This window comes from Cupressus sempervirens, chromosome 3 (genome assembly GCF_028749045.1).
Source record: "Cupressus sempervirens isolate cs-2001-9-10 chromosome 3, ASM2874904v1, whole genome shotgun sequence".
Lineage (NCBI taxonomy): Eukaryota > Viridiplantae > Streptophyta > Pinopsida > Cupressales > Cupressaceae > Cupressus > Cupressus sempervirens.
In genome coordinates this window covers 643087730-643104522 of record NC_143120.1, presented here as the reverse complement: position 1 = coordinate 643104522, position 16793 = coordinate 643087730, and the positions used below count along the sequence as shown (strand labels likewise).

The 16793-nt window shown below is 35.8% G+C and overlaps 1 pseudogene; it reads right to left on the bottom strand.

Annotated features, from left to right (window-relative positions):
• Window positions 1-9937: 9937 nt before the first annotated feature.
• Window positions 9938-11233, bottom strand: LOC149568329 (aspartic proteinase nepenthesin-2 pseudogene; annotated as a pseudogene).
• Between the last annotated feature and the right edge of the window lie 5560 nt (window positions 11234-16793).

Below are 16793 nucleotides of genomic sequence, written 5' to 3'. Positions count from 1 at the left end.
ACCTAGTATGCTATAATGAGGTACATTACTCTTGAAGATGGATTCAAGGTTTTATATTATTGCCACTTTCCTATTCTTAATCACTTTAGAAATAAAGAGATTATTTCCTTTCCTTATCTTCTATGACACTTCATAGAGGACTCTATCTAGAATGTGTGAAAGGACAAGGATGAGGGTAAGAGTTATGTCATTTACCACCAAGCCATGTAATGTTTCACCTCTTTAGGTTCCATAAGGGTCTTAACCCTTAGGCACAAATCTTAGCCCCATCCCCACAAAAAAATCTTCTACCCCACACACCTCATTCCCTTTTGGTTAATCCATGGAAAATAAGGGCCTCTCTTCCACTGTGATGAAGATTAAAATGAAAAAAATGAGGTTCTTGATGTGGACATTTTTCGAGCCACATGTAGAAAGAAAACCCCTAGGAATAGAAAAAAGATTAAGAGAGAAGAAACACTCTACCCCCTACCCCCTCTCCCCACCCTCACCATGTCATTATATTTTTCCTAGTTTCAACACACTTGATAATACTGAGAAGAAAAATTAGCCTAGGTCTAAGAGGAAAGCTACAAAGAGGAATTATGGGAAATAGGATGAGGAGGAGACTGCTAGTGTAGACAAAAGTGAGGATACCACTACAACTGGTTTATAAATCCCTATGCCATCTTATGTGTCAAACACCTTCAAGTCTAAAGCTAACACCCTAGATTCTAAGGTGGAATATGAAATAGGGGATAGAGGGATGATCATCTCCCCAATTAGGAACCATTGAATAAGGGCACTAGGAATTTGTGTGAATGATGATAATGCCAGACTGGAGGAGACTATCACTTCCTTGACTAAGAAGAATGAGGACATGGAGGATAAGTTTGATTGAGTGGAAAACTTCTCAGCGCGTGTCATGTATTTTGTGGCCACTTCACTTCACCTCCTATACGATGATAAGGAGGAGCTAAAAGATGTGAAGGAATTGGAGGCTGCATAGTCCCTCTATGGCTTGTTGTTGATGAATGGCTATGGGTTTTCTGGAGAATTTAGATAATAACAAGAAGGATAGTTAGCTCCTAGGCCTTTTTCTTTTTATTTTTGTGTTTTAATAATTATTATTGTCTATTGTGCCCTTAAGGCCCTTTTGGTTAAAACTTGTTGGACATTTGTTATGCCCTAAAATTTAAATTGGGAAAGTATTATAAGTAATTTTGTTAATATATTTTAATCTTTGAATGTAGTAGCTATAGATATATAGATATGTTTTTGATTAAGTAAAATAGGTTTTATAGGGATCCTAAAACCTGAAAGTATTACAACATATTAATAATTAAAGTTTATAGAAAAGTCCAGCTAAAGCAAAGTAGCTTAACAAAAGCCAACCATAAAATTTGCCTACAACTAGAAACAAAAAAAATAGTAAAAAAATATCAAAAAGAGCCAAAAACACTAGGAAAGAACAACATCCTAACTATTAATTCTGCTTGTCAAGAACCTACAGGGACTCTGTAGCTTCAATAGTTATCATGTTGTTTGCGCCCTCCTAGTCCTAGTTCTGAGCATCCACCTGGTCCTTGTTCTAAGCATCCACCTAGTCCTTGGTCTCTTTCAAATTGTCCTTAGCCTACTTATTATCCTGGTTATCCTTCTCTATAATTTTCCTGCCAAAACTAACATTGATCAGCGATTCACCCAGGCTGTTAATATTTTCATTCAGGATAGTCAAGGTAGTGATCGCCTAATTCGCAAGGTTGTGGTGGAAAAATTCCATTTGTTGGACTCTTTTTTCAACCTTTTTGATTATGTCCTCCTGGTCAGCCATGTGATCCTGGGCATAGATATGTGGTTGTGTTTCATCTTGGCTTCTATCTTGATTAATGTTCCCCTAGTTGTTGCATCTATATTGGTCTCCTTCCTGGCCTTTTCTCCCCTTGAGTTCTTCAATTTCATGGAAGAACCATTTGATAGACTAGAATTTGTCTACCATGATGTTCCTAGCATTGTTCAAAAGGTTAAGCCCAATTTCCCTAGCATTATTTGAAATCATTACTAGACTGAGGTCAATGAGGTCCTCATAATGGATTTTCCCATCAATGTCCTCCATCACTTGAATGTTCAAAGGCTCCCTGACGATCCCCAATTTGGCTTTATTCAAATTAAAATTCCTCTAAGACCTCCTCCTATTTTTTGTAACCACCTCCCCACACTCTTTTTTGAGAATGTCTACAGTTGGGAAAGAAGTGGGGCCAGGGCTAGGAATCTTATCTTTAGTGTGAAAGGCCTCTTCAACTTTCCTTTTCTTAGGATTCCCTAGCACGTCGACAGAATCCTCCTCCTCCTTTTCACTATCCCTCCCCTTCTTTTCCTCCTTCTCATCACCTTCTTCATTCCCCTCTTACTCCTAATCAATGTCCTCTTCCTCCTTACTATCCTCCTCCACCACTTGAGGCTCAGGCTTACGGAGAATGACGGGTAAACCCATTGGGCTCTTTCTGCAAGGGATGTAGACTGAGGGTTTCCTATCTTCTTTGGATTTGGACTCATCTTCCTTCAATTTTATGCTTTGCACTTCCTCAAAATTTGAGCTCCCAGTTTCCTCGAATGCACCCCCAACATCATCAAGGGATTTTCACATGGTTTGAGCCTTCAGATGCTCATAAACTAGGAGGAGCAATCCCTCATGAAGGGCAGGATTAGTAGTGGCTTTGCTCTTAAAACCCTCGATACCCTTGCTCATGCAAGTAAAAAGATTGAAGGGAAAAGAAATTTTAATTTTATGCCTAAAGTGATTAACAAAGATAAAATGATGCGTTCTTATCCTATCAAATCTAGGGTCTAGGGAAATATACTCAATGATGATCTTGAGAACATACCTCCATAGTTTTTTTATAGACTCCATGTCATAGTATGTCTCCACCTTGATGAGATTATTTAGCTCCTTTTCATCCTTTACAAAAACTTTAACAACATTTTTTGACATTTTCTTATCTCTAAAAAAATTGGTTCCTTCCAGAGGAATTTCAGCAACCCGAGCTGTCAACTTTGCATTAACTTGATGGAAGACCCCATCAATTTTGACTCTCCCATTTTTCTAGGAGTCCACCATGACCTTGGTTATCCCTACATCAAAACCATGAAGCTTCTCCAAGAATTGAGAAATCCTGCCATTTTCCAGTTTACGCCAAACCTTCAATTTCTCCTTCCAGTTCCCCACCTCTCCTAATGGCTCCCTTATGTTTCTCTCTCCCACCATGATTTCTTCTACAACTAAAATCCCCCCTGCTCACAATTTTCTTCTAGACCTTTTCTTTCTTCAGATTATGAAGTACAAAAATGTTATCAAGAATACCATTATTAATGGTAGTATTCAAAATAGCCCATAAAACATGTCGTATGTACACGCTATTATGATAAAAGAGTTTTGCATAATTTTTAATAACTCCCCCTCTTACGTGAAATCTTGCAAATCTTTCCATCATTTATTTTGAATATTTCAAGTACTTTCATGGATGCAATCTTGCAATAGGAAATTATTTATTGTCACCTAAAAGATGCCACTGACGTGCCATGTCCTCTTCACATTTTTGGTGACCACTTCATTAGCAAACTAGTCAGTAGCTGAATTAGCCTCGTGGTACACGTGACTGATATAGGTCTTGTTGAACTTTCTTAGGTCATACTTTAATTCGTCAATTACATTCGCAATGGTCCATGAGGGCTTAGCATGACCATTGAGATAGTTGATGATGTTTAAAGAGTCCCCCTCTAGCCATAGGTTCTCAATCCTAGAAGCCAGGGCTAGCTTAACAATGTGACCAGCGACACTGGCTTCAGTGAAATGATTCATTTGATGTCTAAGTGGGCAGGAAAAGGCCGCAACTCCTCTCCCATGACTATTCTTGATGATGCCTCTATTGCCCACAAGTCTTGGGTTTCCTTTAGCAGCCCCATCAAAATTGGCCTTGAACCAATTTTCAAGGGGAAAAGACCACCTGGCCTCCTATCTTTTCCTATCCCTATCCATTTTCCTTTGTTTTCTATTCCCTCCATCCTCAATGTTACTATCCTTGGTGGTGGTGAAGTTCTCCTTCATTAGACCTTCAATTTTCTTTGCAATGACAAACTCAAGGGCTTCCCTGTCTCTGAAGATTTGGTTATTCCTCTCTTTCCAAATGCCCCAAAAGAAGTGTGGAAGGGACTAGGAGCCAATCATATGAGAGATTAAGCCATTATGTGAGCTCCTCCATTGGCTGATGAAATCTTGAATAGTGGCTGGAGGACACTAGCTGATCCTAGAATTCCTAGCAAGGAAGTTCCAGACTTTAGAGGAATAGGGACAATGGATAAACAAATGATTGACCATTTCTAGATTCTGCTTACATAAACTACATCTGTTGGGGATAATCTAACCACGCTTTGCAAGATTATGCAAAGTAAGGATCTTGTCTTGGAGCAGAAGCTAGAAAAATATATTTATTTTAGGGGTAAGACCAGGGATCCAAGCTTTTGCCCAAGTGGGTTTCTTCATTCTATCCCACAAAGAGAAGTACCCAGAGGTGACAAAGTAAAGGCCATTCGAGTTACCTCCCCAAATGGCTTCATCCACTTTATTATTTATTGGAATCACATTGAAAGTAATCATTAGGGGATTAAGATCTAGAGATATCAAAGACAAGTCCTACCATCCATTACCTATTCTGTAATCACTGACTTTTAGACCATATCTTCTTATGCATTGCTCTGCCCATCTACCATAATTAGGGTCATCAATGAGAGGTCCCTAGCTGGTCTAGTTGTCCTGCCAAAACAAAATATTCTCACCTTTGCCAACTTTCCATTTCGCCTTGAACTTAGCCAATGTCATAGCCTTTAGGATCCCATTCCATATGTAAGATCCTTGAGGTATATCAACCTCTTGAAGGAAAAGGCTTAGCAAATACCTACTCAAGTACTTTTAAGTCATGATTTCCTTCCATTCTCCAGTACTTTGAAAAATGCACCATATTTGTTTGGCTAGAAGGGAATTGTTTAGATGTTTGATTTTTTTGATACCAAGGCCTCCATAACATTTGGGAAGGCAAACATGGTCCCAGGCAACTAAATGATATCTTTTATGTTCTTTGACCCTTGACCAGAGAAAGTCCCTCTGAATCTTCTCCATTCTGTTAGCATGCTTAGCCAAGATCCCAAAGAGACTTAAGGAATAAGTGGGGGGGTTTTGGAAAATAGATTTCACCAAAGTGCATTTGCTTGCCTGGCTGAGAGACGCACCTTTCTAGCTCACAAGTTTCTTATTAAATCTATCTATGATGCTATTCCAAAAGGATTATGGGGGTTCGAAACCTAAAGGCATGCCAAGATAACTTGTAGGAAGGGTACCAATACCACTTCCTAATATTCGAGTTATTTTCCTTTGCCTCTCCAGCGGAATGTTGATGAAGTAAATAGAACTTTTGTCCCAATTGATAGCCTGGCCGGATCCCCTGGTATAAGTATTGAGCAAGGCCTTGAACTCTCTGGCCTCCTAGACTATGGCCTTGCCCCCCAAAATAGTATCATCCACGAATTTCTAGTGGGTGAAAGAAAGAGGACCAGATGAAGGCTTGAGTCCTTGCAATCTTCGGTCTTGTCTATTTCTTAAAATAAGTCTTCCTAGACAATCAGCCAAAATGATGAAGAGAACAAGGGAAAGAGGATCACCTTGTCTCAACCCTCTTGAAGGGAAAAAGAAATTTGAAGGGGAGCCATAAACTAAAACAGATAAGGAAGGAGAAGAAATAAATTGAGAGATAAGTTTACAAACCTGGGAGTCAAAACCAAAAGCTTGAAGGACTGCTGACAAGAATTTCCAATCCACCCTATCATAAGCTTTGGACATATCAAGCTTAAGAAGGAAACCTTCTCTCTTTCTAGCTTCAAGAGAGTGAATCACCTTGTGCACAGATATATAGATATGGTAGGTTAGATTTTTGGTAATGACTTTTAGCTGACTTTCACCTAAAAATTGTCTTTGGGTCAGCCCTTAGTTTGGAAAATTTTTAATATCAAAAAACATAATTTATGTGTGATAAGTTATATTCTTATAGTAGTTATTGTATTGAAACAATGGCATTGTATAGCCATCTATCGATAATGTAATAATCATTAAAGTATTGCATTCTAATTTTGAATTTAGTTTGAATATAATTAATGCATGAATCTTTTTATTCACTTCTGGTATTAGAGAAATAATTATCTTTGTGATTTCATTTTTCATTGTTTGGAGTGCTTAAGCATGTAGTAGATGGTATAAGCCTTTGAGAAATGAATGTATTCATAGTGATACTTTAAGTGATGTGATCTTTTAGTAGAAGTGTCCAAAGAATTAGATAAGTGTGTAGAAGAAGTATACAAGTCAAGGGTGATCACATTCATTTTTTGTGATTGTTAAATAGAGAATGATGCTATTCTATAGAAAGGCTACTCTAATACTCTATTATATATAGTGCTATTTTGGTTTATATGTGCTAAAACAAAATAATCACCAATAGTACTTGGAGGTGATGTGTTGGGTTTTTATCATATGAACTAAGCCTCAAGCATTGTCTATTTTCTATAGAGAATGAAAGTCACGTGACTCTAGTAATTGACACAAAAGAGAAACAAATAGATGAGAAAGAAGTTTGATGTGCATAAATATCTTGTAAAGGAAATTACTAAAAAATTTCTTCTAGCTACAAGGCTTGATGCAATAGAGGCAAAAACACTTTCTTCATCCCAAGATAGCTTCTTGCTGAGCGATAATTATTGCATGAGAAGCAACTAGTTTTGTCCCTATAAAGCTGCAACTCGGCATATTTTTCCCTGAAGAGCAAAGGGGGATTGGCACCATGATTGTCCTCCTAAGGAGTGGAAAGGGGGGGAGGTACTTTTGAAAATGATCTATTTGACACATAAGGAGGTGTTAAACACACTCAAAGGACATGTGTCTTTTGAGAGGAAATATGTCTCATGTGAAGATATATCAGTGATGATTTTTTCTATAGAAATTGAGGATGCATTAGATATACTAGAAGGAGATGTGGAATTTTGGAGGAAAGGCATCTCTTGTGCAACATTAGAGGAGGCATTAGATACATTAAGAAAAGGCATGAAATTTTGGAGGAAATGTGCCTCATTATGTAGGGAAGGTGGGAGTACTTATATTATGAAGATAGTGAGCAGATCCACTAATGTGGTCAATTCATTATTTTTTGAGCAAAAAATGAGGATTGGTGAAGGCGCTTCATCAAAGTCTCTAGAGGGATAATTTAAAACCTTTCCTATTTGCACTCTTTTCTAGATTACTGTAATAAGGGGGTGAATGTTGTAGCTTTTACATTAATTAGTTAGATTATATTAATAACATAAATTAGGTATGAGAAGTTATATTCTCATAGTAGTTTTTTCTACTAGAATAATGACTTTTTATAATCATCTAAGAGCAATTTAATACTCACCAAAGCATTGCATTCTGATTGTCAATTCAGTTTGAATATAATCAATGCATTTCTCTTTGCATTCACAAGTCATGCCAAAGAATACAATGCATTGATGCTTGATTTTGGTGGTATTTACCTATGCATTAAAATTTATATTGAGATATTCTTTATCATGGTCCAATATTTATGGTTGTGGCACTCACATCAATACTTGTATCTATGATACCAAGCATAAAAGACGACGATAATAGATAATACTAATTTGGTCACAAATTTAACCACATACAAAACAACCATTGATTTATTTGAGCAATAATAGAAGAGACCCACAATAGAGATGTGTTTAGAAACTCACAATGCATAATATATTACTTCCCCTATTCAGTGCATATGTATCAGAATCACTATTTTGTTTGGTTTTTGAACCAAGCACGGCATTCAAATTTAAAATAAAAAACTTTTAATCCTTCTTTAAGAAACCCTTTAATCATTTCTTTCACACCTTGTTTTGAAGTGAGAAAATGCATTTTCTATTTTTTCACATTTATATTAAATTTTTATTTAAGACAATTAAAAAATATAATTTTGAATTCAAAGAATGAAAATATTAAATTATATGACAAATTTTATTTTATTTTCTTAAAAAATGTTTAAAAGTGACTTCTTATGCAATAGTGATTGTAGGAAACCTCGACTAGATAGGTAATTGTGGTTCCACGATTGATGATCATGTCTCCACTACCATCAACTTCCTGCACGTCAAAAGTTCTAGCAGGAATATCTATGGCCTTGCTATTCATGTGATTCCTATAAAAGGAATATACCAGAAGAAAAACATTGCACCATTCAAATAAGGTTCCATCGTGGGCATACTACAAACATATAAAAGTCAGTACTCCCAACAGCTTAGAGCAATCCATTTCTTTGTTATACTAAAATGCTATATCTGTATACATAGAGCAAGGTGAATTTATATAGGTAGTTTAAAACTCTACAAAAATCTACCCATGGAAATTTGGACAAGTCTATCTTCATGACACGACTTTATTAAACACTATTAAAATATGTAATAACAAGACCAGGTGAATATCACGAATAGTTTCAATTAAAAAATATCTGCCATTGTTAGACATAATTATTCTTTGGTTCCAATTTTAATTTTTGCTAAAGCACATAATCAATTTAGACAAGTCAATGTCGTTCAACTTAAGTGTTGTGTAATTAATTGTGATATTGCTATCACATTAGACAAATTAATGTCATTCAACTTAAGCATCACGTAATTAATTGTGATATTGCTATCAGATTAGACAAGTCAATGTCGTACAACTTAAGCGTCACGTAATTAATTGTGATATTGCTATCAGATTTGCCAAGTCAATGTCGTACAACTTAAGCATTGCGTAATTAATTGTGATATTGCTATCAGATTAAACAAGTCAATGCCGTTCAACTTAAGCATCACATAATTAATTGTGATATTGCTATCAGAATTTAACTATGTGATTTTGAGTCAAACTTATTGCATTCAACTTAAGCATCACATAATTGTTAACACCAATCGAACAAATAGAATAATAAACTACGATTATTTGTCTTATTGGACTTTTTTTTTTCCTTCTCCATTTCTTCTCTCGTTACGAAATTTTTTGTAACTACGATTATTCGTCTTTTGGGTCATACTAAAGTAGAAAGGTATTTTCCTTTTAGATGTCCTACATTATCATTTCTTACGTTCATTAAATTTTATATCATACTAAGTAATAGATAGTTCCACTAGCGAAAACAATTATATTACCTTCCGTTCACATGGCAGCATTGGCATAAGAAAGATATAAAATTATACAATGTATAGATTCTTCTAATCGAATATTAATATTACTTTACTTATATAAAATATATTTATCTCATCTTCGAGAGTCAGAGAGAAAGTTATGTGAATCTTGTTTCTTTTTATTTAAAAAGATAATTTTTGGTCTATTTTATTTTACTGGTACATTCATTTTTTAAATCTATAATTTATTTACGTGTTGTTTGCTTAAAAAGATTATGTTTATTGTTAAAGAATTCAGTCCATTAATGTTTGCAAGTATTCTACAATAGTATCAAAAGGTGAAGTCTAATTATATAAGTTTACTCATAATTGTTATCATTCACTTTAAATTTAACAAAAAATAAAATAAAATTGTGTTTTGCAAATTGCAAAAGTAATTTCCTTCCATTCCATCAGACTGGATAAATGGACATTGCATTCCCTCAAAATAATGTTGTCAGATAGTGCACGTGATATTTAAAAGCTCAAAGACATAAGAAACATTGAAAGGCAACTATATCAGATTATATATTATATGAGGCCATGCAGAAAACCTAAAGAGAATATGGTACAGAGCATAATTATATTGGAAGTTTTAAGAAAACTATCATAAGAGGAATAAAAGGAGAAGAGGCAGACGAAGAGAAAGCAGATTAAGAGGATGATTCACTATTCAAAGAGAATCACATTTGGCGGGCATGAAGGAGAGAGTGTTCTGAGCATTGTCGTACAGGATGTGGAAGTTCTGCTGCTGTACATTTCCAAAGATGGACATTTGGCTGGAGCCACCCATGGCGAGGCACAAGAGACCGAACTGCTGAACGAAAAGATTGTCGCCTAGAAGCTCGTAATCCACGCCCCCTTCAAAATTGAAGACTACGGTTGGTAGTGTGATGTCACTGGATGTCTGGTAACACAGATCAAGCCCCACGGAAGAGCCGTCTGTTGGAGTCAAACTAATGGCCGACTGAATTGCTTCCTCCACTGGGTCGTACGCAGCCTGGACTAGATAGGTAAGGGTGGTTCCTGAGTCGATGATCATGCCTCCGCTACCGTCCGATCCTAGATCAAATGTTTCGGCCGGAATATCGATGGCGTTGCCATTGACGGTAATTCTTGTAAGAGGAATATACCAGAAAGAAGAACTCGCACTGTTCGTAATGAAAGAGATCGTCTTAGCTCCGTTCAAGGAAGCGCCGTCACCGAAAATAAGAGGGCTTGTTTGCGAAGATGAGTCAGTTCTGGAGACGAGACAGTAGGAGAATTTGTTATTTACCTTGGAGCCCAACTGAGAGATGAGCGAGAGATCACCTCTTCCGAGCCCCATAAGACCGTCCGCATAGAGACAGATGAAACCTTGGTTGTCATGGCCGCATTCAAAAACAATGCCCGCAAACAGGCCGTCGCTGGCGCTGCCAACGGAAACGGACTCCTTTGCCAGGTCACCGATTGTTTGAGAGCCATCGCCGTAGGTGTACCTAAAAGCACAGTCTGGATTGCATGCAGTTTTGAAAGTACCAAGAGCCTCACAGAGAGAGTCAGTGCATGAAACATTAGAGTAGGAAGATGATTTGGAGGGGTCAAAGATTGGCGTAGATTGAGAGCAGTCCTGGCAAGGCTCGCACTTGGTCCAAACAAGATCACTTCCCGTGTCAACAATCGCTTCGAAGCTCACAGGGGGTGTTCCCACAGCAATGCTCATCAGAAATTCTCTAGTCCCAGCTTGAACGGGCATTTCAGCATCTAATTGTGCCCTGGCTATCTGCTGCTTTACAAACGCCTCAATCGCATTCATGCGTTTCTTGCTTCGATCGACAGCCGAGCATAATCCCTCGGTAGAATTGAAGCCCCCTTCTATTCTGCGAGTCAGATTGACTCTAAATCCGGACTCTCCCAGAGAAGAAGATGCCACTATGGGAATACTTAAACATATCAAACCCATAACGCTCATTAGCTTAGAACACTCCATTTCTCTTTTTCACTAAATTGGGCTGTCTCCTAGAGGACAACAAGTGACTTTATATAGGCACATTGTAACACTGAAGAACTCTGTAGTTTGCCATGTTTATGTCTTTAAGAGTGTGAACACTAGGAAGACACGTAACAGATTAGACAAGTCGAATTCCTCACGTAATTGAAGTGATACTTTAACGATTTAGACATTCGATGCTTGTTTACCTTAAACATCACTTTCGTTGGTTGCGATCTAAGAACGCCCCGTGATTGGTGAGACCAGCCGATTATGTCGCATATTCACAATCATGGTTTAGCGATTTGAGGTATGAGCCCACAAATTTTATCAAGTCCATCGTCGGTCATTAGTCTTCCTTAGAGTCTCTCATTTTCCACAAACTTTTGGAAATACAAAGATTTCCCTTCGTGGGATATGATTTTCCACAAAGGCTACAAATATTGTAAGTTACAAATATCTGCCTTCATTGGCCATAATTCCAATTCGATGCTGGTTCAGCCTAAACATCACTTTCGTTGGTTGCGGTATAAACATGCCCCGTGATTGGCGATTCGACGTATGAGCCGACAAATTTTGTCAAGTTAATCGTGGGTCATTCTTCTTCCTTAGAGTCTCTCATTTTCCACAAACATTTAGAAATACAAATATCTCCCTTCGTGGAGTATGATTTTCCCACTTTCGAGGGCATAACTTTCCCTTACTCGTTTCTTCTCATCCTTGAATTTACATGTAAGGGCTCTTTTTGATTTACATGTTATGTTCTATCGTTTCAGATTTTTTTACTAAAGTAGATCAAAAATAAATCTTTTTCAGTTTTCATGATGATGGATCGATATGAGATAATGACTGCTATACAATATAATTAGCTAAACACGCTATTTTGAGTATGACTGCTCGCTAGGAAAGCACCATGTCTCATCCACCAATAGTTTTTCCGCGGCTATCTAGCTGACTCATTTCTTTTCCAATGCGTCCCATCCATCATAGCATTTCCATATGCCATCCCCCGTCGCATTCAAGTCGCTATTTCTTTGTCCTGCTTACTATCTAGTGTGCTCCAAGTTTACTTATGGTAAACTTGGTATCATTTTTCTTTGTCCTGCTTACTATCCAGTGTGCTCCAAGTTTACTCATGGTAAACTTGGTATCATTTTTGTGAGTTGATTTTTAATGAACTGAAACACTATATTAAACACTATATGATAAATTTAAAACTGTGAGCTTACAATGCTCAAAATTAAATCAAGAGATAATAATAAAGTTATTTTAGACTAAAGATTTAAACCAAATATTAAATAGAATGACCAAACTAAATTAAGAGATTAAAATTAAATATTAGTGATCAATATAAAATTAAGTTATTTTATTTATTTATTTATAAAAAATTAATAAAATAATAATAGTGTCACATTCATAATGTTAGCAATAAGATTTACTCTAACCAATAAAGATAAATCAAAAGCTAGGAAACTTAACTATTCGATGATAGATGTTCATGAACAATTTTAGTTAAAATAAATAGAAATAATTTTAAAATATTTTAAAAATAATTTAAAAAGTAATTTCCATACATAAGTTAATTTTTTAATTTCTATTTCAAATATTGGTAAATGAAAAAAGAGATATTATACAATTTATTTTTAATTTGTTTTAAAATTTATTATATATTTTTTGATAAATAAGATAATAAATAAATATATTTTTTGAACATTATGCTTATCACGTTTTAACATATAACAAATCAAAAGATATTTATGTTAATATGGTAATTTAGAACATTATTTTATTGATGTAATTAAGTCAAATTCAATTTACAAAACTATTATAATAAATTATTTCACTAAGAATTTAATATACAATTTAGTATATTGTAAATTTATTTTACCCTTATACATTAATTTTTATTTATTTAGATAAAATGGTTAAAATCTCCTAAGAAAGTTAGTCGATTTTTAAAAGACTCACTACTTGTCCCACTCAAAAGTATATAAAATATTTATATTCATCAACAAGGTATTATCTCCAAGAGTCAAATTTTGAATAGAGTTAAAAGGGTCATTAGATAACTCTTATTACACTAATTCAAAAAATGATTATCCAAAAAGATATTACCATGACTCTCCATTATAGTATCATCCATACCTATAAAGCCATGAGCTAGTTATAAAACTAATTAACAAAAGAAAGATTCAAAATTTATTAATTTTGAATATCATAATGTTCTCATCATCTCTAGTTACTACTACATTTACTAATGTTGATGTTTCTTGATTAAGATCCAAATATAGTTGTTGACTATTTTATTGATCGATTAACACTGCAAAAACATGTACATTTCACAAATCAACTTAGATAAAACAAATATAAAAATTGAATATTCAAAATTGACTAAATCTTACTTCATGATTTTTTTACCATCCCCCATTTGCATTGCATCATCCATTGGTGTATGGTTGAGATCAACAAAATATGGAAACATATGCTCTTCTACTTTATCATTTAAATTTATAATACACACACATTTAAAACATAAACTTAATGAACCAAATAAAAATTAAAGATTCAAAATAAAATCCATTTAATAATTTTCATACCATATACAATTTGCATTCCATCCATTGTTGTTGATGTTTGGTTGGGATACATACAAAAGGATAACATATGTCCGTTTTCATTTCGAACATTGGAATCTAAAATAACATTCACATTTAATTAGAATCAATCTAGATAACATTTTCAAGTGTAAAAATATATAATGTAACTAGTATATAAATATTCACAATGCCAATTACCTGAAATGGATTGTTGAAATGTTTTGTCAGAGGTAACATTCACCATTGATGTGTCATCTTCACACATTATATCTAATTTGTTTGAATATTATAGAAAATATGTTAGATACATGATAGATTAATTTTCTATCAACAAATAGATAAAGAAATTAAATAGTTAAAAGATACCATCTACGAAGTGTGTTTCACTTGTTATTGTTTGGTTTAGATCAATTGAAAAAGGTAACCAACACTGTGGAGTACATTCTTGATCATACAAACCTACAATTCAACATATAATCAATATATTAAATGATAATAAAAATTATACTTCTATAAATTAACAAAACACTTTTGAATGAATGTACTCACCTTCTTGTCCCCTGATTCTAAGAGTTTTTTTTTTTTTGTATTGCTATACCTGAGTGATTAATGCACTTTTTTTTCTTTTTTCTTTTTACATCCTCTAGAGGGGAATTGAAAGGTTTCTTGCTCAAATTTTACACTTATGTTTTGACAAATGGTATTACACCTTTGTTGAGTAGAATGACATTTGGGCATTTTTCTTGGACTGAACCATGGTGTTATTCGTCTCATAGAAATGTTTTCTGACCTAGGTATTGCTTTAAATTTGGAAGAGGAAGTGAGTGATGACTCGACATCTTTTCTAAATCTCTTAATACATTCACTAAGATGTTTTTTCTTGTCAAATTTAGTTGGTAAATTTTGGAGCAATGAACTCACATAATCAATGGAATTTTTAAAGTCTTCATTTTAAACATCAAATATGTTATCTAGATTAGGAAAAAATATGAGTAAGTCAAAAAATACTTAAAGGAATAAACACTCTATTTTCAAATGATGATATTAAAATTTGCCTTTTTTTTATCTTAACCAATGATAAATCCAAGAGCATCATGATCTTTGAACATCACTTTCGTTGGTTAAGGTATAAACGCACCCTGTGATTGGTAAGACCAACGATTATGTTGCATATTCAAAATCATGGTTTAGTGATTCGACGTATGAGCCCACAAATTTTGTCAAGTCAATCGTGGGTCATTGATAGAGCGCTAGGAGTTTTTTTTCTATGCTAGGGTTTTCTTGCTTCGTGAAAACTTTCAATTTTTTTTGTGTATGGCCTTTTGCTTGGACTTACCTTCTGTCAACACTTGTCATACCACATTTACTGTGGGAGCTTTAGGTTAGGATATAATGGCTCCAGCCAGCGGTGAACCAGTTGTTTCTGGTGTTCACGTTGCTGCTTCAGATTGCCATGGCGCCACCACCGAAAAAATGCCCGCACAAGTTTGTCCCGAAGGTTTTCCATGAGGTAATCCTAATATTGTCCTTCCTTTGCAAGAATTTGATGCTGCATGTGACTGGTTAGAACAACATACCTTGATAGAGTATTTTGTTGGTAGGACTCCCCCTGAAGCTATGCTCAGAGAATGGGTCAACAAAAGATGGACTCCTCATGGAGTCCGCCTTGACGCTGTGCAAAACCTTACCAAAGGTTTTTTTTATTTCACTTTGCTAACCCATCGCAAGCAGACGCGGTTTTTACCAATGACCCTTGGTTTGTGCATTCCTCTCTGCTTGTTTTTCAAAAATGGTCTCGAGGCTTTTCTGTCTCGGATGATAAAAAGCTTAGGATTCCTGTTTGGGTTGAATTTCCAGGTCTACCCTTTGCCTTGCTGGCCTTTTATTGAGTCTATTGCCCAAGCACTTGGAAAAGTTGTTACCAAGGAGCCAAAGAAATTTTTTAATGCTCGCCCTCAGCAGCGTGTTTGCATTGAAGTTGATCTTTCTAAAGATCTCAAGGATTCATTAGAAATCTAGATTGGCACTGAAACCTTCGCACAGAAGGTGCTTTACTTGAACCTACCTAACACTTGTTATAGGTGCCAGTTTGTGGAACACAAGATCAGGGATTGCCCTTTGGCCACACCTAGGGTTAAACCCCAGCCTAAAGCGATGCCTGTTAAGTAGGTCGAAGGAAAAAAAGAAGAATGGGTTACTGTTGGGCGCAAAGGCAAGCCTGCCTTGAATCCTTTGGCCCCCAAGCCATCCTATGCGGCAGTTACTACGATTCCTCCTACTTCCACCGAAGTGTCAGCACCTGCTAGCGTGGAGATGCCAGCGACTTCTATTGCACTTGTTTTGGTTTCATAGGTTTCAAACCCTACTGGTTTGCAGGGGATTAAGGCAGCCGCCAGGACCTTGTCCTTGGCTGGGGCTCATTGTCCTCTTGCTGTCTCTTCCATAGTACCACTAGCAACAAGGCATTCTCGTAGTCCTCCTAGACGTGCAGAGATATCAGGGGTCAAATAGTAGGCTGTAAGTCTAGAGGATTTCCCATCTGACTTTCACCCGATTTCTACCTTTTTGCAGAATAGTGACTCCTCTCTCAAGGACAAGGATGATATGGAAGAGTTTTCATGAAATTCCTCTCTTGGAATGTTCGAGGTCTTACAGACATCTTGAGAAAATTCTATGTCCGAGATACCCGTCATAGACTTGTGAATTTAGATTTTCTTTGCCTGTAAGAAGTTAAGATTTCTGGTTTCATGCTTTATCTTGCATGCCGCGTCATTTGGCAGGATAGCGTCATGTTTTCTTCTCAGCATGAAGCTGGCCGAGGTGGTGTAGTTACTCTCCTGTCACCTTGCCTTCATTCTACTATTATTTCACACAGTTCTGACCCCACACACCGTATTATTTGGCTTTTGCTATCCATTAACAATCATTCTTTTGGAGTCATTAATGTTTATGCCTCCAATGAT